The following is a 27,203-nucleotide window of genomic DNA, read 5'->3' as shown; positions in this document are numbered from 1 at the left end:
GGATGTTAAACTTAGCTCCCACTCCCCTCAGAGCATGTGATCTCCAGGGATGGGATTTTTCTGCCCTCCTATATTTTTGTCTTAGCCCATTGCCTGGCATATAATAAACACTCAATAAATGTATGTGAAATAAATGAACTAATAAATGAATGAACAAAAAGGGTTAACTAATCGATTTCCTGGGGATAATTTCCTAAGACCTAGGAAACAGGTTGGGTTCTCTGGCTCAGTTTGTTTTATTGTCCCATTCCCAAGGTCACAGACTTGGTTCATTATAATATATACCTGTAGCTCAGACCAGGACAGATCCAGCTGATTCCCTCAGGCTACCTAGTCAAAGAGCAAGCAAATCAACATTCTGGCTTCAGAGAAGACTATTAACCTTAAAAGATGACTCCTAGAATCATTGAACCAGGGAAGCTACTGATGAAACCGACCTCAGAGATCATTGGATCTGATTCTTCCATTTCACAGAAATCAAAAGCTTAGATAACTCTCTAGAAGTTGCGAAACTAGGCAGGGACACAGCTTGAACATTTCTACATGCTATGTAAAGAGTCAAGATAGGAAAAGTTTGATGGTTTAAAATTTTACTTAGGATGGCATCTTCAAAAGTACATTTTAATTTAATATAAACTTCAAGTAAATGTTAAATCTGATACTTTCATAGAACTCCAGAGTTGGGATAACTTAAAGGGTAATTTTAAAAAATGATTAAATCTGTGCTTCAAACTGAGTGGATTAGATCTTGGTTCTGACCATTCCTCCCTTTTTGAGGTAGAACACCCCCCCCTTGGTGTATGATTTACTTACTGTAACCCCAACATTTGATATGACTGTAACCCTGCCTGATGTGACAAACACAGCCAAAACTCTCATGCAGAACCCCCTGGTTAGTGGTGTTCTTGTTCAGCGGCTGACTGCACCTTCACATCTTTTGGCTCTGGTGAGTTTATAAGGTGGAAAAACAGGAATTCATGATGGGCACAAAGAAGAAATAATGGGACTGCGTTGTCCTTCCAGGGCATGCAAGACAAAACAGGAAAGCTATGAAAGTTAAGCAGACAATAATGTTCTTCTAAGCTGTCCGGGGACCTGGACGCCAGCACTCTACCAATATTTCCAGTCATCTTAAAACGATTGAAAGGAGAACAGCTTTGATCTGGGCTTGCTTATCATTTTGGACAATGAGTTCTTTTTTTTTGTTTGAGGCTACATTAAACAGACTTCCTTTCCATTTTTATTCCTTGATTTCCCTTCTGACCAATCTCTCAGCAAAAGGTTTTTTTTTTTTTAAGTCTTCTCTAGGCTACTCTTTTTTATTTCTATTTCCTTAGGAAACAGTATCTATCGATCATATTTCTCATCTCTATTTCCATTTTCAAATAGTCCTAAATGTTTAACTCAACCATTCCTGGATCTGTTAACTATCTCAATGACAGAGGAAACCTATAGGCTTAGAGTGTTCAACTTTTTTTTTAATGTTATTGATCTCTTTTTCAGTCTAGTGATGCCTATGGACCCCTCTTCAGAATAATGCTTTTAAATACACAGAAATAAAATATACAGATTACAAAGGAAACCAGTTCTGTTGAAAAAGAATGATAAAAATATATGTACTTTTAAGTTCATAAATCCCAAGGTAAGAAGTCTCATTTTGGAGATCCCACAACTATATCTCAGGAAACCAATCCAAATAAAATTGCAAATTATCATTTGGATTGGATTTTTCTGTTCTCAGACTGCCCTCCTGATGGAACTGATGATTCTGTCTTTCACTAGTATTGGATTTGGTTTTTTTTGTTGTTGTTGTTATGATTATTTTTTAAATAAGGTTTACTTCTTCTTTCGTTTCTCTCGGATGTCTATCCCAATAGCTCAGATTCTCAGCTCCGATCTTCTGAAAATCTCCTTTAGCTTCTGAGTCATTGTGTAGGGGAGGCTTCCTGAGGAGTTAAGCAGGATGAGACTCTGGCCCACTAATAATACTGTTTTGATGCTCAAAGGCTTTGTATGGGCAGTGTCCGTTTAGCATCAATAGACTCTTTGGCTGTTAAGCCACGTTCTTGCTTCAGTGTAGGAAGTTGTCAGATAAGTGTAATCATTGGAAAGGGAAAAAAAAGAAATGAACATAACCCTTGTCAGCCAAGAGAACAAACAACCAAAACTGGACTTTGCTTCATACTTAATTTTGAAGTTGAATTTTATGTCTAAACACTTTAAGGGGAAAATACAATATATATTAAAAAATAAATCTTTAACGGACTCTTTGCCTTCTTTCTTCATATTATGAAAAAAATGACTTGTATAAAATTATGAACAATTTAGAAATTATCATTGTGTATTTAAAATTATTTAAACTTATGGATAAATAAGGATTTATTTGACACTATTTTCACGGAGCATGAGAAAAATGGATTTGTTTAAAATGCATTTCAAAAAGACATTTTTCAAATCCGTGAGTCATGCTATAAATAAAAAACATGGTTTTATCATTATATATCCTGTTTGAGAAACACAAATCTCTCCAACATGCAGTTTAAATGTAGGGAAAAGGAGTCTCTCTCCATGTTGAAATATTGTTATTCCTACTCTTGAGAAACTCTGATTCAGTTCATATTTTTGCTTGTTGTTTTTTTCTGGTAAATAAAAGACCCATTTAAGAAACAGAAGAAGGAAGTCTTACTATTCTCCTATGTTCAGCTCTTTCCCCACATAGAACCATGCCATTTTTTCACCCTCTTTCTTTTGACATGTTGAAATCATCTTATATGACAATTTTACCTTGGAGCGTACAACAGCTAATCAGCTTTAAACAGCTATAAATGCAAGAACAAGATCAAAGGCAGAAGCACTCATTTTTCTTCACTAGCACGCCCTGGAGTTTAAAACTTCAAGGACAACTTTAAAGCTGACTTTCAGAATAAGTAGCATAAGACAAACAGCTTAATGCAGTGTAAACAGTAGCTTTGCAGTTCACTTTCCTGATAATAACTCTATTCTCCCTAAGAATAAACTGCTTAGGTTGGAGTCCTAAAATGTACCCACAAGAGGACAAGGATTGGGGCCCAGACCATAGACAGCTATTGTCATTTAGCTGAAAACTTAAAAATAAAAAAAGGCTCTCAAGAAATCGCTTTTACCAGAGCGCTCGAATCTGGCTATCTCTTGCTCTTGAAAGGCAGTCCATTCTGGAAGAAGGGACACTTGGGTAAACACCAGGGAACTGACTGCTCAGACAGAATCAAATGCCCACTTTGTGCTCTGCCTGAAATCCTGCGCTGCGGCTGTTCCCACTGCCATCGCCATTGTAGAGCCTACTCTCTCAGCGAGGCAGGTAATAACGTAGAAAAAGACATAAAATGCCCATTCTGAGCAACATCTGCAGACTGTAGCTGTAAGCTTAGTTAAAAGCCACCCGCTCAGAAAAAGAAAAAGGTAAACATTTAAAAATCCATCCTTTACCCAACGAAAGAGCAAACAAAAGGCTGAGCCCATTCTAACTGTATAATAATGCCACCGTTAACAAAACAAACCACACAGGGGGCCTCCAACTCAGGAAGAAGGCAATCCCGTAGATCCAGGGCTCCGATTGGGAAACCAGAGAGTTCAAATCACAGAGCTAGCTCGTCCTGAGCCAGGGAAGACAGAGAAAAAATGTAGATCAGGACTGACATCTGCTGGCCTTAATAATGAGATGTACCCATTCAAAATAAGATCTTTTAGGGGAAATGGCGGGGGGGGGGGGGGGGGGGGGGGGGGGGGGAACCACCTACATCAATAGTAGAGCACAACAGCCAAGTAAAGGCCACTTGGGTACCCCACCTGAATGATAATTATCAGATATTAGATAGCAGTTATCCCTTTCCTTTTCTGTAGTATTTAGAGCTGAAAAGGACATTTGAGATTATTTAGTAGACTGAAGTTGTTTGATATATAGTAGAAAGCATGGTGGCTTTAGAATAAGAGGACATGGATTCAAGTCCTGACTCTGAGGTTTACAAAATGACCTTGGGCCCTTCCTTTATCTTGGTGGGCATCAACTACCACATCTATAAGGTGATAGGGTTGAATATGATGGCACCTGAGGTTTCTCAAAGCCCTAGCTCTCTGCTTCTAGCCTAACTTTTTCATTTTATACCGAGGCCAAAAGAATTGAAATTATTTGATCAGAGTCCCATGGATAATAAACAGGAGATTGAAGATTCAAACTTAGGTCCTCTGGTTCAAAATATAAGCCTCTCTCTTGCTCATCCTACAGACTCTTTCTTCATAGCTAGTGGGACACTTCCATTTATATTTTGTAGATGATAGGGCTTTTTGCTGATCCCTGGATAGAATTCCATTGTGTTTAAATATAAGAGCTGTCTGGGAGATGTGAGAGGAAAACCCAAGTCTTTACAGAAAAACATATTGAATAGTAGACTTCTTGGTGGAAACCATATTTCCATATGCTAATAGCTAAGTTCACATCTTAAAACTATCACCTACAAAATACAAGTTTCCTGGATTTTCAAATAGTTTTGGTCTAGGAGTTGGTTCTTTTCTAGGCTTGGCCACTAATTTGCTCCTGACTTTCAACAAAGCCATTTAACATCCCTAGTCCCCAGCTTCTTCATTTACAAAATGTGGGAGTCAGACAACATGACCTCCAATGTCTTTTCTAGCTCTAGCTGGTCATATTCCTATTTTCCAGTTTATATATATTTTATTAGAAAAGCATCATCTTCACTCCAACCTCCATACCTATACATTCGTCCAGCTTGCCAATTTCTATTTATGATATGCATCATGATATTCCCAGTCACCTAAATTTGAAACCTCAGAGTCATTAATGATCCTTTCATCTTTTTTTAACTCTTTACCTTCCATCTTAGAATCACTACTGTGTATTGGTTCCAAGGCAGGAGTGGCAACGGCAAAGCAGTGGGGATTAAATTACTTACCCAAAGTTACACAGCTAGAAAATGTCTGAGGCTAAATTTGAACCTCCAATCTCTAGGTCTGGCTCTCAATCCAATGAACCACCTAGCTATCCCCAGATCCTTTCCTCTTTTTAATCTTCCATTAAAATCAATTGCTAAATCTTGCTAATTCTAATTGTAACTCAGGTCCCCTTCAAATGTGGAGCCCTTGAAAGTTACCCTAGGTTTGAGGCACACTTTGGATGAATATATGTTCAAAATAATAGCCCGTGATCTCCTCCCCTAATGTTTTTCTTTTACCAGGCCAACTGGGGAATGCACTTGTTCAAAACAAAAGACTTTTAATGAAATAGAACAATAACAAAAAAAAAAATCTGCACCAGGATACCTAATTGGGGGTGGGGTGGGGTATTGGAACTTCACCTACAGATTCCCACACAGTTTGGAGGGAAGAAGAATTCATATAAAGAGCATGAATACTCATGAAATATTCCTATGGCTGGGTTACCTAAGGAATCCTTTTGTACCTCCCAAAATGCCATTTACTGTTTTCTCCACTCAACTGCAAGCTGTTGATTCTTCTATGAGTTACTCTCTTAGGTTCTCTTGTTGAGCTGATCTCTGCTGAATTACAGTTGGTATACACCTCCTCGTCCACAGGGGAGATGTCTCAGCTCCTTTAGCCCATAGCATGTTGAAATTGTCTATTTTTATGGTACCCATGATCACCCCACCATTTAGTAGAGTTAGTATATAAGCAGCCAGGGTAAGGTAACAATAAATAGAAACTAAATAAGAACTAAAAGTGTAAGGGGAAGCATAGAAGCCATTTGCCAAAACTGTCATCTAAATTAAGGCCATATCCAGAGTCTATGGGCTAAATTAAGAGATGTCAGTCCCAATAAGTGGCTTGCAAACTGCAGATAAGCATTAGACATTAACAGAAAAACAGAAAAAAAATATATTAATGAGGTAACACTAAGATGGCCTTGAAAACTTTCAGATGATGTTGATATGCTAATAAGTCAACTCTAAGGTAGAAATATATAAGACTTAGTCTGTTCCCCTACTAGAGCCCCATAAGAATAGGGACCTCAAAACCCTGTCCCTCAAGCCTTCTTCCAACTGCTACAAGTCCATGATGCCCAAGTAATCCCATTTCCCAATCCTCAGTTACTTAAGTGACTCTATGTGCCCCTTTCCCTTCCCATCTATTTCACCTGTTGTCTCCTTCCCTCTCCCAGTTTCCATGCAACCTCTATACTGTCAGTCTCTGTATGTGATTTATTAAAGTGTGATTGATGCATTATTCCTCCCTTGCTGGTGCCTTGATCTTTCATAGCAAGTATCCAAAGATTTGGCTTTGTTCACGCTGTCTCAACTGGAACTCCTTTATTATCCTTTTTCTTAAAGAAAAAAATAGGGCACTTGGGCTAGGATTTAATTTGTCAGTAGACCCACCCACTCCCATAGAGGAACATGGTACTAAGAATCCACTAGTAGAAAGCAAGAGCTGAGGACCGGACACCCCTCTGAGTAGGGACTCCTCTCCAAGCTGGACTTAACAGAATACAAAGCTTCTAGGGTATTTCAGCTTTTTGAATCAAGTCCACAGCTATATCCAGCCAGTTAGCAGAAGTTTTCCACTTATGATAAACCAGTCTTTTGAACTCCCTTCATTCTGATTCAGTTGCTACTTCCTGAATTCATCCTACTATTGTAATTAGGATGATTATATTCTTTCCAACTTCTATCATTCCTCTAGTGACTAGCCTTTTTCCATGAAAATGTCCCAGCAGTTTCACTTAGCAAAGCTGAAGAGTGAGGTAGAGTAGAAGACATCTTGTTCTACCTCTCTGGAAGCTGCAAAATTGTGGTTCTCCATACTTCCCCAATACTACCATTATCCTAGTTCAGGCCTTCCCTGCCTCTAACCTGGACCACTATGATGCCCTCTTCACTAGGCTTCCTCTAGCCTCTCCCTCCTCCAATTCATTATTCATACATCTGCCAGAATAATTTCCCAAAGGTCTAAGTAATGTTTCTGCTCAAAAATCTTTATTGATTCTCTTTAGTTTTTAGGTCAAAATAGAAAGCCCTCAGACCACCATGTAAGGCTTTTCACAATCTGTCTCCAAATTACAATTATTTTTAAAGAAAATATTAACTATTGTGTAGTTTTTTAAAACTTAAGTTCCAACCTACATTTTAGCCTCATTTGATATTATTGTCATCCCTATCCTTTATGTTCTAGACAAGCAATTCCCCAAATGACAAGAGATCATTTGCCTCCATGTATTTGAACAGACCATTTCTAGCTTGGAACATACTCAGAAACTTTTCATTTCTTGAGGACCCCTCCTAGATCTACATCCATGACCTCAGGATCCTATGAAGCAGCCTGCAGCTCCTTTTAAAAGCTAGAATTTGTTGTCCTGCTTGTGTGAAGAAAAATGATGACCTCCCCAAGTCTATATGCTGCTTTGTCTTGGCATAGACATTGCCATGGGTTTTCAAAGTCTATGCCAGTAGAGAACAAACTCTGCCACCCTTTGCCAAGCTGGAAAGACTTCATCCTGGTTCTGGTGACAGACTGTGTCTGCTAGATGAGAATCAGCCTAGCCAAGTAGGCTCATCACCAGCAGGTTAGCTAATGGGTAATAAATTCTTTGGCCATGGTGAACCCCGAGACAGTTCGAATATAAAATGTCCCTGTGTGGCCCCAGCCTGATGCCATAATGATGTTAGTAAAGAAGTTGAAAAGCAAGTAAAGGGTGCTAAGAATGAAACTAAGGCTTTGACCAACAACAGACTTCATTTAATTGCTGGCTCTCTAACGGAAAGATTTTGGTCCAACAACCAACAAATTGATACACCACTGGAAGAAATTAACCACAACCATATTGACATGATCACTGTAAATGAAACCAGAAGACAAAGAAATTGTAGTTAAAGGGGAAGATGACTCACAGGTTCTCCTTGGAAAGCTGTGCAAAAGGAGTTTGTAGAGTCAGCTTCAACTGAGTGCTTGAAGACAATGAGAAACACCATTTCATGGGACATATGCCTGTTAGTGCACAAAATGAACCACAAACAAACAAAGCAACATAAAGATAATTGCAGCTTATGCACCAACAGCTGTTGCAGAGGATGAGGAAGCAGAGAAATTCAGTGAAGAAGCTGATATGATCCTCTAAGCCATTCAATATATTCTTTATACTTGATAAATTTAATTCAAAACATGGGAAGATGACTAAAAAAAAAAAAGATCTCTCTTGATATCCTACCTGCATTTCAGTCTCAATATGATCCAAACTAACTTTTAAAAATTTTCTCTGTAGGTTTGACTCTCCTCTAAACTTCCGTATTCTTCATAGGAGCCATTGCTATCCTCCCCACAACCTGGGTTTTTAGCCTTGGAGTCAACTTTGATTCTTCCCTTTATCCCCATACAAGTTGACAAATTATATATCCACAATTGTTCTTCAGCTTCTCTTCTCTCTCTCCCACACTGCTACTATCATCTTCACCACTTCCCTGGACTATTGCAATAACCTCCCAAATGGCCAAACTGCATTCAAGTATTCTGGATCACAATCCATGCTTCATGCAGCTGCCAAAATAATCTTCTTAAAACACAAATCTAAATATGTCACTTCCTTGCTCCAGAACCTCTAGTGGTTCCCAATTGGCTCTAGAATAAAATACAAACTCCTTAGCTGAATATCGAAGACTCTCCTTTCACAATAAGACTCTGACCTCCCTTTGCAGTGTTATTTCACAATAGCCCCCTTTTCAAACACAGCCTCCCAAGCTCTGAGCTTGACACTCCATCTTCCATCTTTATGATTTGTGCAAGCAGCCCCTGGAATGTACTCTGTGCTACTCTGACTCCTCCTTCTTCAATGCTCAGGTCAGAAGACACCCCTTTCAAGAAGCCATCATTGATCCTTTCAGTTCTGAGGGCTCTTTACCTCTTTAGATATCCTCAAAGCATTTTTATTGGTCTCTCATTCCTTTATCCCATTAACTTCCTACTTTTTCTACACAAATGCCTCCAGTAGAATGTAAACACCTTGAGGGCAAGCATGAGCACCGTTCCTTGCACACAGCATAAAGATTGGACTTGTGATTTCATGACTGTAGGAAACTCCCAGATGAGGAAAGTCCTCTCTACAGATGCAGGTCAGATCCTTCTCTGCAATGTACAATCCTAGAGACTTGCCTCAAGTATTGAGAGGTTGAATAATTTGTTCAAGCCTCACAGTCACTTTGTGTCAGAGGTAAGAATGGAATTCAGCTCTTTTCCCTTTACATTACATTGTCTCTCTATTAGAAGATGCTTAATTTATTATTTTATTATTATTAATAATTCCTAAAATAATTAAATAGATCTCTAATAGCTAAATATAAATTTTAAAAATTAAGCTGAATCTCTGCTTTTAAGAATCTTTCATTTCTATCAAGTTCCATCTCCTCCATGCAACTTTCCTTGAAGTCCTTGATGAAAGTATTCTCATCTGTCTCAAGTGTTGCCAGAGCTTTTGGCCTATAGTTTCCCTCTGCCTCTATCCTTCTCTGTCTCTTATCTTACTTATATCTGTACAACTCCTAGCACCCAATAGAAAGTAAATTGATTAAAAGCAAGTAATTTGGAATTTTTTGTCTTTGTTTTTCCTACTGCCTAGCATACTGCCTTATATGTGGTAGATATTTAATAAATATTTTTAAAATTTTCATTCTACAGCATATTGATCCAAGCTCCCAATTTACATTCAGTATTATAGAGGCTTAATTTTAAAAGCCACCATACCACATCCCATTGGATGGGAGAGGGTGGAAAGTTCATCCCCCCCCAAATTTGTTCTTGAGAATGAAATCTCTTTACGCTGGATTTGAAGATAGTTTACTATTGCTAGATGATCATAAATTTATTGATTTAGAGCTGGAAAGGATCTTAGAGGGCAACCCCTTCCTTTACAGATCAGGAAACTTGAGACCTAGAGGTCATGTTAAATGACTTGCCCAACATCACACAGACACTAAGTGATGTTAAACCCCAGTTCATTTTAGGACCACCTCTACTGCCGTCCAGTACACACTACCAGCAGCTAAGTGAAATGTACTTATATAATTATATACTAGCAGTAAGAATACGACTAAAAATTAGGAAGCTCTTCTCTCCTTCTGCTTTCCTCTCCCTCCTATCCCAGTTAATGGGATATAAAGACCTAAAGGCCTTTAGAGGTCAATAGTAATTTTATAGATGAGAAAAGTGAGGTTCCAAAAGGTCAAAGAAGTCAAATGATTTGTCTAAGCTTTTTTTTTTTAAAGGTCTATTTAACAGAGGCAAGATTATAATTTAGGTCTTCTAACTTCAAGGTCAGGGTCCCATTGTTGATTCCATTTAACATGATATATCTAGTATTCATAAATGGTTAATGATATCTTTATTTTTTGTGTTTTTTGTGTTTTTTGCTTGAATGAAATCTGAAGTACTGTTAAAAAAAGACTCAAAGAAAGCAGTGATTCTAAATTATATGTACATATGTGTATACCTAGGTGCATCAACATATATGCATATATGTATATGTATGCATGTATGTATATATGTAGATACATGTATGTATATATACATACATGCACACAGGTACAGATACATATTCCTTGACCAGGAATTGTATATTTTACAAGGCATATGGAAGAAATGAGCCATGGGAAATTTCCCCCAGAGGTATTTGGAGATAGACTGAAAATCTAAATGCCACAAGTCTTACTATACCCTAGAGCATCCCAGATCCTGTATCCACACAAACTCATGCAAAAAAAAAAAATCCTTTATCCAAATGTCTAAGACAAAGTGGTGCAAAATCATTCACTTTAACTTCATTTTCTTTTGTCAATAAAGTACATATAAATCATTAACTTTCAGATTAAAAACTTGAGATTATTTCAAAACATGTGTACAAAACCTTTCCCTTATTTCTTATGTTGTTTTATCTTCTGTACTTTAATCAACTTTCACATGGGTAGACTAGAACAGTTTCTCTTTAGTTTATGGTACTTGGGGGTTTGGGGGCTGGGGTGAAAACTTTTTTATTTGTAGGAACTAATTCCGTGCCCTTGTCTCACTGGCCAGTACTACCAGGGAACATTTACGGCAAACTAAGCTTTTATTCACTTTATTAAAAATTCCCCAAATATTTATACCAAGTTGTTGGAAAATTCTTGTTAAAAATGAAAAATAACTAAACAAATGCAGAGTCAGAGTCAAAGCTATTATATAGGGTCAGTTTAATATGAGTTAATGATTTACAATTGTGTTATATAAGAATTTTAAAGTATGGAGCTTTCCCTGCCCTGGGGTGGGAAAATTGGGGAGAAGAGGAATATTCTGCTCAGAAACTGTACTGTTTCACTAGAGGCAGCTTGACATAGTGAAAAAAGCTCTGAATTTAGAGTCAGAGAACCTGTTTGTTTGTTTTTTTGAAAAGTGAACTTCTTTATTTCCTGCAAATATTATAGTGTATAGGATAATAAATTTAAAGTTGGAAGGTAATTTAGGTATCATCCATTCCATCAATCTTATTTTTCAAGAGGAAACTAAGAAAAAGATTAAATAATTTGCTCGGTTACCCAGGGAAGTGAGGCAGTATTTGTACTCAGGTCTTCTTACTTCAAAGCTCTTTACATTATCTAAAGCTACATGAGAAATCCTGGCCTAACTGCTATGGGATTCTGAATGTGACACACAATCTTTCCAGGACTATTGGATCAATTCACAACTCCACCAACAATGGATTAGTGTCCCTACTTTGGCGCATCCCCTCCAGCAGAGAACCTGGTTTTGAATTCAAACTTCTACATGCCAGTTGTGTGACTTTAGACATATCACTGAATCTATTTGAGCCTCAGTTTCCTCATCTGCAAACTGAAGAGGTTGGATTAGGTGATCTTTGAATTATTTTCTAGTCCTAAATGGATGATACCATGATCCTGTAAAGTCATTGCCCAATGGCATGGAATTCTAGCCTCTAAGAAAAATACTGTGGGTAGAAACCACCATCTCCAGAAATCAAAAAGAACACAGAGTTAATTATTTTTTACTATCTTTCCTCTTTATTTCTCCTCCCCTAGGGGAAAAATAACTCAGAAGGCAGTCAACATTTTAAAAAAAATGTCTAATACCCACATAAAGTCCATTTGGATGTACCAGGAAGTGATCTTTTGAGATTGAGCCTAGAAAAAAAAAATTGACTAATGCCCTGGAGACTAAGGAAAACAATTTCAGCCTACACTTCCAAATGATATGTGCTTTTGAACTGTTTGATCATAGCATTTCTTTCTGGGTACATGGTGGCCTACAAAGTGAGGACTCCTCCTTTCTGCTCCTTCCTGCTCCTTCCCTCCTTTAAGAGCTGAACATTCTACAAAGTTAGGGAAGAAGATTGTGTCAAAAACTGTAGAGAGGTCAACAAGATTGAAAACTGAGAAAAGACTAGGTGATTAGTAACTTTGGAGAGGGCAGTTTCAGTTGAATAATGAGGACAGAAACCAAATTGTAGAAAGTCAAGATGAGAGTGAGAGGAAAGGAAGGGAAGGAGTCACAGGCTGTAAGTAGCCTTTTCAAGTTTAACCTCAAAAGGTAGGAGAGTTATGGGATGAAGACTAGGAGGAACAACTAGATCAAGTGAGGGTTTTTTTGTTTTGTTTTGTTTTTGAGGATGGGAAAGACATGGGGATGTTTGGAGGCTGTAGGGAAGTTGGCCAGGAAAAGAGAAGATAAGTAAGAGAGTGAAGATGATAGAGGGCACAATCTGATAGAATAGTTGTGTAGGTAGAGAGGTTTCCTTATCAACCAGACCTTAAACTTTCTTCCTTTCATTAGGCTGGTTCTCTGATAACTAATATAAAAATCAAGATTGCATAGCAAGATATCTCAGGAATAGGAAAGCCTGATATAACAGAGTGAAGAGGGCAGTTGGGTGGCACAGTGAATAGAGTGCCAGGCTTTATTTTTATTTTTTAAGGAAGACTCATCTTTGCTGAGTTCAAATCTGGTTTTAGACACTTAGTAGTTGTGTGACCCTGGGTAAGTCACTTAATCCTGTTTGCCTCCATTTTCTCATCTGTAAAATAGACACAATTGCTTCTTCTAATAAACCCCAAACATTTATAACCCTTATCCCGACAGCAACTTTAAAGTCTTCGTATCTAGCATAGTGGCATAAACCCCAGCTGGTGGATCAGGCTTACTACACAGATCACAAAACTTGGCCACTGGGCCAGAGTTGGTCAAATCACAAGGATTATAGAATGTGGAAACCACAGAGGTTCTTATTAAAAAAGGTGCTTAGCCAAGGTTTTTGGTCCCAGGATAGACACCAGCAGCAAAGAGAAAGGGTAAAGTCCTTCTCAGGTACTCTTTTCCTAATATCTTTTTAAGAAATGCCACGGTTGTGGAATTCGAGATGTTCTTTTCCTTCTATGAAGCAGTCTAGATCCCCAAGTTAGCCATTGATGTTTGACCAACTGGCCCCATCAGCCTATGTGCTAGAGTTTAGTATTGATTTGAATACTTTGTGATACATATACACTCTTGTCAAGGCCAAACTTGATTTGAGGTTTATATGTAGCCTATCATGTATTTATATGGTTATCCTTGATTCAGTGAATTTTTTCTTAGACTTGTTGATTAAAAAAATCTCACTCATACCCCCTCCCCCCCTTTTTTTTTGGAAATGGCAAACCATTCCAATATCTTTGCCAAGAAGATCCCAAATGGGGTCACGAAGAATCAGACACAATTGAAACAACTAAACAACAGAACAGGGAAGAGAAGTACTCTGGAACCTCTCCTTTTCATGTGATTTGTATCCCAGTTCTCTTCTGCAAGCTAGTTTACACTATAAAATAGTACATATAAATTGAGCATGTGCCTTTTGTAGTATCACTAAAAAAAAGTATCACTAAATAAGATTGATTCTAATTCCTCAAATCAAAAAACAACATTGTTGCTTTATGTGCTATAGCTGGTTACAGTGTGGCAGGGAGGAAAGGGGCTCTAGATTTGGAAAGACTAACTTTGAATACTAGCCGTGCTTCTTGTTGGGCAAGCCACTAAACTTGGAGCTTCAGTTTCATCATCTGTAAAATGGAAGAAGGAGGATGGATCAAATGTTCTTTCAGGTTGTTGTTTTTTTTTTTGTGAGTCTAGATCCTGTTGTCTTCCTCACACCACACAGGTGGCAAATTTACCAACAGTCTTTTGCCAAAAACCATATGACAGTGATGGTGAAACTATGGCATGGGTGCCAAAGATGGCATGCAGAATACTCTTTGTGGACATATGCCTGTCCTCCCCCCATCCTCACCCCCAGAGATTGTTACTAGAAAGGCAGAGGGACTTGGATGGAGCTACTCCCCTCCCCCTCTCCACTGTGTATGCTGACATTTTTTCACATTCCTGGCGCCTCTGCCCAGAAGTCCAATGGGAGTGCACAGGGAGTAAGGTGAGTGGCTCACAGAGGGCAGAGCTGGAGGGGAGAGAAGTGCTGGGTCCACTTCCCTCCCCTTCTCTACATTGGCTGAGGACATTCCTCATTTCACCCACCCCTCTGCCCACAAGCTCAATGGAAGTGTTTTCTACCTCCCCTGTCTGGGGTAAGGGGTTGGGGTGTGCCTGGCACTCAGTGAGGGGAGGGTACTATTTAAGGTCTCTGATAAGGGGTGGGCACAGCACTCTATCTTTAAAAGATTCATCATCACAGCAATAGGAGAATTGAGATGGATTTTGTACAAATGATTGTTAAATATGAATTTCTGAATTTCTATTTTCTTTGAGATTGTTTTCCACAGGCTCGATTTTCTTTTTTTTTTTTCATATTGTTTCTTCTATAGGGGCAACTGGTCAATAAAAAAAATTTCTTCACGTTTATAGTATCCTAACTCCTCTACCTCTCAATAATAGCTTCTGCATAGCTAAGAACCTCTGTGGCATTTAGATTTAATTGATATGCAATTTTCTCAATGTTTTCCACATCCTCTTCACGTGACAGACAATATTTTATTCATCTGATTTCTTGAACAATCATGCTCTGTTCTCTGTTAGTTACTGTACTCCTTGGAATTTTCCAAGAAACTGATGTAGTGTTAATGTTGATTCAATTAAATGAATTTGATCAATATTTATTAAGTATCTACTAGAGCAGGCATGGAGAGATGAAGACAAAAAAAGAACAATTTCTGTCCTCCAAGATCTTATCTTTTCTCAAGGGACATAGTATTTGCATAGATAAGTGAATATGGAGTCATTTCAGGAGAGCAAAGCCACTAACAACCCTGAAGGTTTGAAAAGGCTTTGGGTAGGAGCTAAGAAGTCCCCTGCTAAGCCCTAACGGGTCAGAATTGGGGAGGGAAGCATTAAGGGGACAGCATATACAAAGAGGGTTATAAAGGGAAAATGGGGGCATGCTGAATTTGAAGAAGAACTAGTAGGTCAGGTTTGGTTGGAATACAGGCTGTGTGAAGAGGGGGGTAATAAGAAATAAGTCCAGAATTGTAGGTGAGGAACATATTGTCAAAGGTTTTAAATATTAGGGTGAAGAATTTGGTTTTTGGTCAAGTGTAATGCTGTTCCTTGAAGGCCATGGAATATCCCATGTGCATCCTCAGCATATAACCTGGCACATTGTCGTTCCTAAATAAATACGAATGAATGAATAAATAAATAAATCCTAGAGGCAAGAGGGAAACTGAAGTTGTTGTTTTTTTGTTTTGTGTTGTTTTTTTTTAGCAAGGCAGCAATATGGTCATAGGTATGTATAAAATATTTATTAGGCCATTTGTAAGGGATATGGATTGGAGAAGGAAGAAATTTGAAGCAAGGAGACTAATTAGGAAGTTATTTTATTAGTCTGGACTAGAGAGGTAAGGGCCTTCTGGCTCTCCATCTTATGATCCTGTGACGTTATTTAATTTTGTCTGACTTTAATTTCCTCATCTGTGAAAAGAGGGGCTTGGACTAGTTGATCCCACTCTATGTTCTATTCTCCTATAATCTATAGCACAGATCTAAATCCAGAAAACACAACCTCTCTTCATTCACAGTGCTTAGCCACACAGATATACAGGTCTTACACTTAAACTCCTTTCTATCCCATTAGCTGTCAGCTACATTCAGGGTAGTTTGAAAACACATATATGACGCATCTGTTGCTTTTGACATTTTGTTGCTTGGAGAAACACCACTTTCAAATATAATTGAGCTTGGAAAGCAACCTTTTGACAAAAGAGTTGTCACCTCACTAATGTCAGCATTTCCTCTTCTCACCTTGAAAGGAAGGCATATAGATTTCATACTAGACCCATAATTGGTGTTTAAAAAATGTCAACTATTGACAAATAAAAATCAATGAATTGTGACTGTCTGAGGCATCTGTTACTATACTATGCTGACAGTGCTATACCAGTGCACAAAATACTAAGAAGGTATTTCATTCAGAAGCTTCCTAACCTTTCACAAACCTAAATGCTTCTCAAGAGGGCTCTATTCAGTAACTGAGCCTTAGAGAGCCCCCACTGCTGGAAATCAGCCAGTTGTAGTTATAGCTACTGATTCTTTGGATGACATGCTGTTTCCTCATCACTATAATAAGACCACATGGACCTGAGGGCTAGTAAATTGTCCTTAGACTAAAATAGTTAATTGTTATAGCAGAGTGTGTATAGCTAATTACATTTAGTGAAGAGAGAGGGGAGAAGAAAGGATTCAGTCCCTTTTGACCAACTCCACCCAGGCAGAGACACCCAGCAATGGTACAATGGTATCATGGTTGACATGATCAAAAGCATAGGAATGGGAAAAAGAAAGATGAAAACAGGCAAGAATGTACCATATCTATATTTTTAAATACAGATCATAGTTAGTAGAAGGTCCTAGAGAGGGAATACCCCAGGAAAGAGTGATATATAATGGAAAGAATATTGATCTGGGAATTCAGAGATTAGAGTCCTAGATTTGGCTATGGAACAAATTATAATCCAACATTATTAGGCAAGGCAATTTGCCTCCCTCAGTTTCCTCATATGTAAAAGTTGAGGTGATGGAGAGAATAATTTCTAATTATCCTAAATATACAGCTCTAATATTTTATGAGTCTATTATATAGCATCATACATGCTAATATTTGACTATCTAGATAGGTGAAGGGAGTAGGACAGAAGAGAACCAATGATATACACCAGGATTTCTAAATCTTCTAAGAGAGTCTCTAAAAATCATAAGTATTAGAAGAGAAGAAAAATGAGAATGGGGCATAACCTAATATTCATGAAAGAAGTAACTCAGTCACAGAAGTTACTTTGTTAAATAAAAACTTCTTCGTTGAATCAGTCATTCATAACTGAATGTGAACAGGGCCTGTACACCTCTTTGAATCAAAGTCGTTGGTGGAACATTTGTTCATGCCTTGAAGAATCTGTATAAAAAGGAGAGGGTAGCTCACATCCAGAGATATTCTGAAGGTGAATTAGAAAAAATTAAAAAATAGTGAAAAAGGAATGGAACAATATAGAGATGATACATGAGCTAGAAGTCCTATGGTACCTAGGAAAAAGGGGAAGAAAAAATCTACTGAACTATAGTAAAAAAAAAAGGGGGGGGAGCTAAGGACTTGACTTAATAACACTAGAATACACACTTACTCAATGACTAAGGAAAATCCCAAGACAAATTTTGCTTTTTCCACAAACTGCATAAACGGGGTCTATCTGTGAACACTAGAATAGAATTTGCTGTTTTGTTTTTCAAGGTTTAAGTAAATTGAGTTTTTCCTTACTCACAAAGAGACCAGGGATTAACTAGGGATATATACAAATGTAAAGTCAGTCAGAGAGTGTAACCTCTGCAGAAATGACAGGCATTTTCTTAAATGGGCGCTCAGAGCAATTGTGACTGAAATCATAACTCTTCATCTAAAATTAGTTCCCTAAAGTTGCAGAAAAGACAATCGTGGGTGCATTAGGGGAAATTTTTTTGCCTTTAGGCTTTAAATGACTAATTATTTTAGCAGGCTGTTACATTAGTTTGTCCAAAAAAACAAACTTAAGATAGTACCTTACAAGGACTCATCAACTTAAAACAGTGTGGCATGCAAAAGCCAATAATCTATCCATTGCTCAGAAGCACCCTAAAGCAACTTGCTTTGATATGTACATGTTTATATATATTATGGATATTTTATATATGTTATATAATATATCATATATATTATGTACATATAAACTGAACAAAACAAATTTTTTTAAAATTATTGTTTTAAATCATTAGGCATAAAACAATTCTATTCTGCCCAGAAAGTTTGTCTTGTGTTCCTTTATTCCCCTCCTCTTGTTTTTTTTTTCTTGGGAAAGCACTTTGGAAATTTTAAGAAGTAATTATTATCATTACAGACCAATGTAGGCTCTGAAAAATAAACCATTACCTGTGACAGAGGCTGGCACTAAAGAAAAAGTGCCAGGCTGAAGAGTGTGTGAAACCGATCACCTCCACAGGGGAGAGGCCCCAAGGGATTAGAATCTTGAGGAGGAGAAGACTCTGGCTAAGAGAGGAGTTGGTCTCTCAGTCTTGAGAAGTCGAAGAGAGAAGGTAGAAAAAGACTTTCTCCTGAGGGTTACCCACTTTTTCTGTTGGTGACTAGAAATCTTTTGCCTCAGCACTTCCCAATTGAAAAGACTATTGAGGAGGAAACCTGAGAAAGACATTTTAAATCTCTGTTCGACTTTACTTCAGCTTCTGTTGCCCTGAGTTGAGTCAACCTGACTTTCTCTCAGGGGGCTTAGGCTTCCAAGGCCCGAGTTCCCCCCAAACTTGAGGAGGGAAGGAAAATGGTTTTAGATAGAGACAGGGACCCCCCTTTTCCCACCTTCCTTTTCCATTATTTCTCTGCTAGTTATTCCTTTGTATTACCCTGATTGGGTTGACATTAAAACAGTTATCTTTCCCCAAGCTGAGTGTGAGTGAACAGATCAAGGGGAGACCCTTTGGTCTTGAGTAGTAGAGGGGGGACAAGAAGGACAAGAGCAAATCTGGGAGAGCAGCCTTAGCTAAGGAGGGAAGGAAGAAGGGGGAAAAATCTTCAAACCCCCTCTCCCCTCTCTGAGCCAACCTTAAACCTTGAACCCCACTTTGAGAAGGGACTGTCTCCACCTTCTCCTCTCTTATCCTCTCAATACTGAAAGACTGAACCCCTCAAATACAAATTAACCTCCCCTCGAATACAAGTGGCACCCCAGATTGTACTCGAACCCACAATCCCTGGCCAGGAAGAGAGAGCCTTCTGAGACCAACTGTCACTCCCAGTTGTTCCCCCCACCACTGTCATTCTTGTCAATATCTTCTCTCTAACATTCCAACTGCTGTTTGTTCCACCTGAGTGGCAGGAAGTCCAGAACTTTCCATCTTAGAATCAATACTGTATATTGGTTCTGAGGAAGAAGAATGGTAAGGGCTAGGCAATGGGGGGTAAGGGACTTATTTCCCTAGGGTCACACAATTAAGAAGTGTCTAAGGCCAGATTTGAACCCAGGATCTCTCATCTCTAGGTTTGGCTCTCAATCCACTGAGCTACCCGGTTGCCTCCATATAAGATCTTGTTGATTCTTTGACTCATAATTGCTAGTGCTTTAAACATTAGGTTATAAGAACGTTTATTCGACTAACAAGGGGCTGCAAAAACTTCCAAGGAAACCAGCAGGAAGAAATAGGAAGGGAAGAGAAGTTGCAGACTAGATTTCATATAGATTTCATTACTTGGTGTCCTTCAATACATTGTGACAATTGGGAAGATTTTTACAGATCAATAAGTTCACACCACTCACTTTACAAATGTGGGATTTGAGGTCTAGTGCCTGCCTTGTTTCACATAGCTACTAAGCAATAGAGCTGAGATTAGAACCAGTTCTTCTGATTCCCTCCCTAATAAATGTGCCTTCCATTCTCCTGGACATATAGGTCAATACTTATTTTCATATCTAACTTAAAATGTTGGAAGGACAGACAACTGAGAGAAAGCAAAAAAATGAGTATTCTTGTTTAGTCTATAGAAGAAAGACAAAGGAAAGACAAATTCAAATTAGTCTGAGGGATTCGAAAGTTTAAACATCAGAGAAAGTCATTGCTTCTCATCAAGAGCTCTAATCCAGGCTCTGGACTTTGGACAACTTCATCTGTATGGGTCTAAGTCTCCTTATCTATAAAATGAAGAGGCCAGATTAATTGATATTTAAGACACTGCCTAGTTTGAAAACAATGGTTTTCTCTCTGTTTCTCTGACACTTGCTAATTATGTGCCTTGGGCAAGTCACATCATCTCTCCAAATCTCAGGATTTTCATTTGGAAGATGAAAAGGTTTAGAGTTGTTGATTTCTCTAAGTACCGTCCCAATTCTAAAGTTCTATCAGATTCTGATTGAGTCAGGTGGGATGAAATCCAAGCATTCTCTCAACCATTCAAAGACTATCTGGTCTGGGGCCAGCTTGGGGAATGGCCCCTGCTTCTTATGCAAATAGTCCACATCATGGATTAACTTGGAAGTTGAGTATGCTCTTTCAAGTTTTATAAACAAAATCACCTTATCTATCAGGAATAAAACATGAAGAAATAGGTTTATGTGCTAAAAAAAAGTTTAAAAAAAATTTCCAGCATAATGAATGACATCCCATGGAGCATGTTCTGAGTTGACCTTTCTGGTTCCATTTGGGAGCAACAGAATATGTTTCCAGACATACATGACCCAGTGCAGATAGCAATTGGTTCTATAATATGATATGGAAAATACTTATTCCTGGCTCTAACCCCAAAACAATGACAGGTATACTGTATGACTTAAAAGAAGCAGCATCTTCTCACCTTGTCTTTTTGCTTTTCCTATATGGCAAGTAGTGTGCTCTGTTTCTTAATTCTCCATGAGGGAGTATAGGAGAAAGGAAGGGGAAAGGAATTTCTAGAATGCCTACTACGTGCCAGGCACTGTCCTAAGTGCTTGACACAAATTGTTTCAATTGATCCTCACAACAATCCTGAGAGATAGAGGCTGTTTAATTTTCCTCATTTTACATTAAGGAACCTGAGGCAGATAAAGGTTGAGTGACCTTCCCAACCGTGACATAGCTCTTGAGTATCTGAGATCAGATTTGAATTCATATCTTTTCGACTTTAAGGCCAGTGCTCTATCCTCTGTACCACCTGACAGACTCAGTATGGAATACAGTTGGAATATGGTCTGTGTTTTTCCCTCTTCCACTGCTGCTACTCTCATGTGGATTATAGATTCAAGGCAGTAAACTAGTACTTGGACTTGTAGTTGCCTTTTTCATTTTACATTTCCTTTCTTGATTATGTAACTTAGCATTGATATCAAGGGGGAGGCATCTAGATTTGAAGGTGACTGTGAACTCAAGAGGTCTGGAGGTTCTGGATCCTATGTTGAAGTTATCAAAAAAGGAGTGTTTGTTTGTTTGTTTGTTTTAGTGGAGAATAAGAAGTGTAGTCCAAACCTGACTTGTTTTTGTGAGCAGACTTGTACCATGAGTTGTTGAGGTGGGAAAGACAAAGTAAAATGCCTACTTAGCCATATTATAAACTGCTTTCTCAAGGCTGGTGATGTTTGAGATTTTAGCCACCCAATAAGTTGTAACAAGATATATAAGTTAACTAAATTCTCTTTTAAGTCATTCTGTTACCACTTGCTGAATTTTTATGTTCATCATTCTTTCATATACAGGAATCAAATACCTTTCCCATAGCTGATTCACATTGCACATTGAGTGCTTTTCTATTTTTCCCTTTTGGGGAAATCCTAAACATAAGCTATAACCTAAATTCTAAGTACCTTTTCCCCTGGGGCAGTAAGGTGGGGTTTTAATAGTGTTAGAAAAAGGAGGCTAAATCCTCTTATTAAAAGCTCCCTCAGTGCCAGACCAGATTGAGGAGAGAGTAACCCAGCTCTTGTGGGTTCAGCAATGGTTCTCTTGAGGTTGGACTATCGAACAATGAAGAAAAAGAAATTAAAATATCTATCCCTAGAGATCTTTAGAAATAGCCTGTACAATGCCCTCCCTGATAGGTATAGACCAGTGATGGCAAGCCTATGGCATGGATGCCAAAGATGACACACAGAGCACTCTCTGTGGGCACGCAGTCACCTTTCCCCTGTAAACCCCCCCCCCCCCAAGTTTGTTACTAGAAGGACAGAGACTTGCATGGAGCTTCTCACTTCTCCCTCTACACTGTGCCTGATTACATTTTCTTCACATCACCCACCGCCCTATCCGGCAACCTGATTGGAGCACATAGGGGATAAGGTGGGTAGCTCATAGGCAGCAGGGCTAGAGGGGAATGGAATGCTTGGGTCACTCTTCTGTCCTCTTCACCTGCACTGAGGCCTTTTTTTTTTCTCCACTGCTCTGCCCCTCTGCCCAATGGGAATGCTTTTCCCTTCCTCTGTGTGGGTTAAGGAGAGAAGCAGGGTGTGTCTGACACTCAGTGGAGGGGAAGGGCATGGTATGTAGTCTCTGGGGGTGGGTAGGCACAACACTCAGTTGTGGGGGCAGGGCCTGGCACTCCATATCTAAAAGGTTCACCATTACTGGTATAGAACCTCATATGGAGAGGTGGCTGGACCAAGTGACTCCTTGAAATGAGTTTCCAAAAACCTAATGAATGAGTTTAAAATTTAACCTTTTAGCAGAAGTAAACTCCTCAGGAAGGCAACTTGGTAAAGCAGAAAAAATACTGGCCTTTGAGTTTGAAATTTGGGGTTTGAATCCCAACTTTTATATGTACTAGCTATATATGTTGACTTTCTGTTTTAGAATGTAGGTACCTAAAGGGTAGTACTCATTTTGTCTTCATGTTTCTATATCCATTGCTTAATATAATGTGAATGATGAATCCCATGAAATGGTCATATTATTTAAATGCACATTATTCACAGTTATAATTTATATGTAAAATATAGTGACTGTTTCCAGCTTAATGGAAATATATAATGAAAATAACATGATGGCTTCACGTGATTCCTGATTCTCACTGCATGGGGCTTGGTTGCATGTCCCACTGACTATAATTACCTCCAAAGGAAGTCTTGAATTTGGAGCATCATAAATCAGAATTTCACAATATCTCGAAGTTAAAAGGAATTAAAAAATTCCTAATTTAACAGATCTGCACAAGAATCTGCTTCACAATATATTCTGTTAAGTGGTCGTCCAACTTGTTTGAAAGCCTCTAGGAATAAGGGAATGCATGAACTTCCTGAGGTGATTTTAACTGTAAGCTTCCATTGCAGCTTCTAAAATGGATTCAGAAGGTGGCTTTCAAGGGGGTAGTGCTTACTATGCTATGATGAAGTTTAATGTGGTCCTCCTGGTAAGGTAGCATGGGTAAGTATAAAACCCAGCTGTCTATGTGCATGAATCCTTGCAAGACTGAGTTGGGGGCATCTGGGAGAGCTTTCATTTTAAGTTCAACAAATCTTGGGAAAAATGGGAAGCTTACAAGATGGACTAATTTCATTTCAGTAAAATTCCCATCTTATATTCAGCATGCTTGGCTTTATTAAGCTTTGTTATAAACTCTGGGACAACTTCCAATTTTAGACTTGCACAATTATTTTTATTGGTGTGCTAATTAAAATGGTATATGCATAAATTGAGGTATATACTTTACTCATCTTATAGCTGAAAACCAACTTTCAGGTGATTTATAGTTGTTTTAACCCTGTAAATGAGTTATGGGAAATAAAGGTTATGAATACTGATCATTGCTTTTTAAACTCAAGTGGAGATCTTTCTAGACCAGGAGTTTCTTAACTATTTTTTCATAGGCTTCTTTGGCAATCTGGTGAAACTTATAGATAATATTGTTGGCTACTTTCATAATAGAAGGAAATGCTATTTTTCAAATCAAAGTCAATGAATATATGTGTATGTATATATGTATGTATTTTTCCTATTCTATCTTTCATATACTTGTTGAAATCCATTGGCCCTTTGTTAAAAACTCCTGGTCTAGAATACTGCCATCTGTGAACTTAAGTTCCAAATATTCAGGAGGCAAATCACAAAGAAAAGTGACCTAGTTCATGTTCAGACTTGAAGCCATCTAAATCATGCAAAAGTAAGCCCTACTGCACTCAGTGGGAACTCAGCAACTCTGAGTTGGAAGGTTTTAATTGCTATGGAAAAAAAATCCTTTCAAAGATTTTTCCTCAACATGGGCCCCTTGGAAACCTTTCATAGGGGAACTGTAAAATATTTATGCAACTCAGCATGAGAGAGAGGGGAAAGAGGGAGTGGGGGAGAGAGGAAGGAAGAGAGAAGGAGAAGGAAAAAGAGGAGGAGATGAAGGAGAAGGAAGAGAAGAAGGAGGAGGAAGAGAAGAAAAAGAAGATGAAGAATTGATTTGATTACCGTCAGAACACTTGCTTTCCCCTTTTCACATCATTATGGTTCTGTTTATTATTTCTATACTTCCATCTATCTTTTACTCTCCCAGTTTGAGTGAAATTACAATCATCCAGTTCTCACCTTCTGTATTCCACTCTACTTCTAGGACCTGGAAGGGTCAGAGATTGCATTTGCTAGAACATAGGTTATATTGGTCTTCATTGTTATAGGGCTTATAAGGTAAAACAATCTGGCTTCAAGTTTCAAGAAAGCATGGGGCTAATTTATAGTAGTCTATTTTCCATTATTGGTAGCTAGTTGGTGCAGGGGGTAGAGCATTGCATTTGGAATCAGGAAGATTCATCTTCATGAGTTCCAATCTGGCCTCAGACACTTACTAGTTGTGTTACTCATTTTCCTCATCTATAAAATGAGCTGGAGAAAAAAAAAAAGGCAGATCACTCAACTCTCTTTGCCAAGAAAACCCCAAATGTGGGTGGCAAAGAATTGGACATGAGTAAACAACAACCACAAAGATTCTCCATTATCTGTAAGATGGGACTAGGTTAAAATGAAAATTTCCAAGTCATCCCCAAATTACATTTTAGCCCATCACTTCATCTTTCTTCTACACTAAGCTTTTAATAGAATTGTGAACAAGCAGCAAATTGTGTAGATTTCAGTTTCATCTCCAGAGCAAGGTCCTTGTCTACCTTCTGTTAGAGGTGCTAACAAGTAGTAAAACAGACAATATGTCCTCTAGCAATGAAGAGAAACAACGAGCCTGAATTATCCATTCTCTTGGATATTTCAATCTTTTCTGAGATCTGGGACTTCACTGGTATAAGTTTACTTTCCACTTGGGAGGATAAAAACCAAAGCACATTTTAAAATCATAGTCTTGTGTATTTCTGTCCATAAATCCTCCATAGAGAATCTCTCCAATGAGCTAGAGGTCTTCCTTAAATATTGCCTCTTTAAATATTCAGGTTATACATTCATAATTTCTCACTTCTGCTGATATTTTGATATATCCTTGGTGCCACTTGTTCAGAGCAAATCTTCAGTGGTAATATATTAAAACCTACTTATGGGTGCCATGGACTGTTCCATTTTATTTTGTGTCAACATTACTCTTGATTTTTCTGAGATAATAATGTCTAAAATCTTCAGCATTGCTACACTGATGTCTCATCTTGGCATGAAGGAGACCTTGGGTTCCCAGAGGCTATTTGAACAGAACACAAGATTTGGGAGTTTCTACCGAGTTAGAGGTTTTGAGTAGAGTTCCAGGGACAGATTGTGTCTGCTGTCTGAGGACCAGCCTACCTAAATTTAGAGAACAATGCTCATCACCAGAAAGTTAGGCACTAGGTGCTGAATTCTTTGGCCAGTTACCCAATCCACAAACTAGGCAATTAAGTCTGGAGTATCTGAGATGAAGATAAATTATGGGCCCTAAAGCTAGAAAGGGACAAAGCAACCGAGCACCACAAAACTTTTTTTAGATCAGGTGAAATGTGTTGCAGTATTCCCACAAATATGTTGGAGTCCTTTAGTCTCATGGTAGGTTAAATAGCTATAATTCAATTAACAAGATCCCGCTAATTATATAGGCTTCAGGACTACATAGTTCAATTATAGCACCATTGAAAGTAGGCCAAATTTTCCTTTTTAAGTTAACCTCAAGTTAAATGAATGCTGTCTAAACTATGTTGATTTTTTTCCCCTACTTTCTAGGTCCAACTGTTCAGTTGCCTAGTATTGTCCCCAAATTGTATGTCCAGGTCTTGTAGAGCATTGTTGTTATATTTGAATGGACATGAATTCCTTTGAGCAGCCCACTGACTTAGAAAACCACAAGTTAACATTATCTGTGCTGATTTGTATTTTTATTTATCTTGTTAAACATTTCCCAATTACATTTTTTTCAAGCAAACAGAGTTAAGTGTCTTGTTCAGGGTCACTCAGTTAAAAAGTATCTGAGGCCAGATTGGAACTTAGATCCTCCTGACTCTAGACCTGGCACTTTATCCACTGCATCATCTAGCTGCCCCTTCCAATTACATTTTGAACTACTTCCATTAGGTTTTTACTGACTTTGGACCTCAAGTTTGACACCTCTGCTATAAAGAACTTTGGTAAATATAAGTTCTTATCAGAAAGTAAATTATTTTAATATGGTGAATAGCACTATCTATTGATTAGATTATAAAAAACTTTAATTTATTAAATTTTTAATTATTAAAATTATTAAATAATTAAACATGCTTTAAAGCCCCAACTATAATTTATGTAGCACTTTAAGGTTATTTTCCTTACTACAACCTTAGAAAGATATAAATGTTTATAACTGAATAAGGCACTGAAGAGAATACAAAAAAATGAAAAATCGTTTTTTGAAGGGAATCTTTAAACCTGAAAACTTGATGGGGCCATGTATTTAATAAAGGCTTTGAATGTTGAACCAATAACTAAAGTAAAAGACAGCCTCATGTAGGTTCCACATAAGAAATTTTGTTTTTTTGCCTTCCCTCTTTTATGTATTAACATAGGAATCCCATACAAATGGGCTGAAAAAAACAAGGTGTATCACTCTTGTGGGATTCTTGAGCAGAATCTCCAGGCTTGGATTTCAAGGCACAGCATCTTCACAGAGGAATTAAACAAAAAATACAAGGACTTTCTAACCCAGAGTTAGGAATGTTCTCATCCCTGATGGGTGGAAAAAGGTGAGGAATCTCAAAGATGCTAAATAGCTGCAGGCACTCTGCATAAATTGTCCAAGTACCAAAAGACAATGTGGCTCTTGAAATAAAGACTTCTGG

Source organism: Monodelphis domestica, chromosome 7 (assembly GCF_027887165.1).
Source record: "Monodelphis domestica isolate mMonDom1 chromosome 7, mMonDom1.pri, whole genome shotgun sequence".
Classification (NCBI taxonomy): Eukaryota; Metazoa; Chordata; class Mammalia; order Didelphimorphia; family Didelphidae; genus Monodelphis; species Monodelphis domestica.
The sequence above is the reverse complement of the archived record's forward strand: the minus strand, read 5'-3'. Positions refer to the sequence as shown.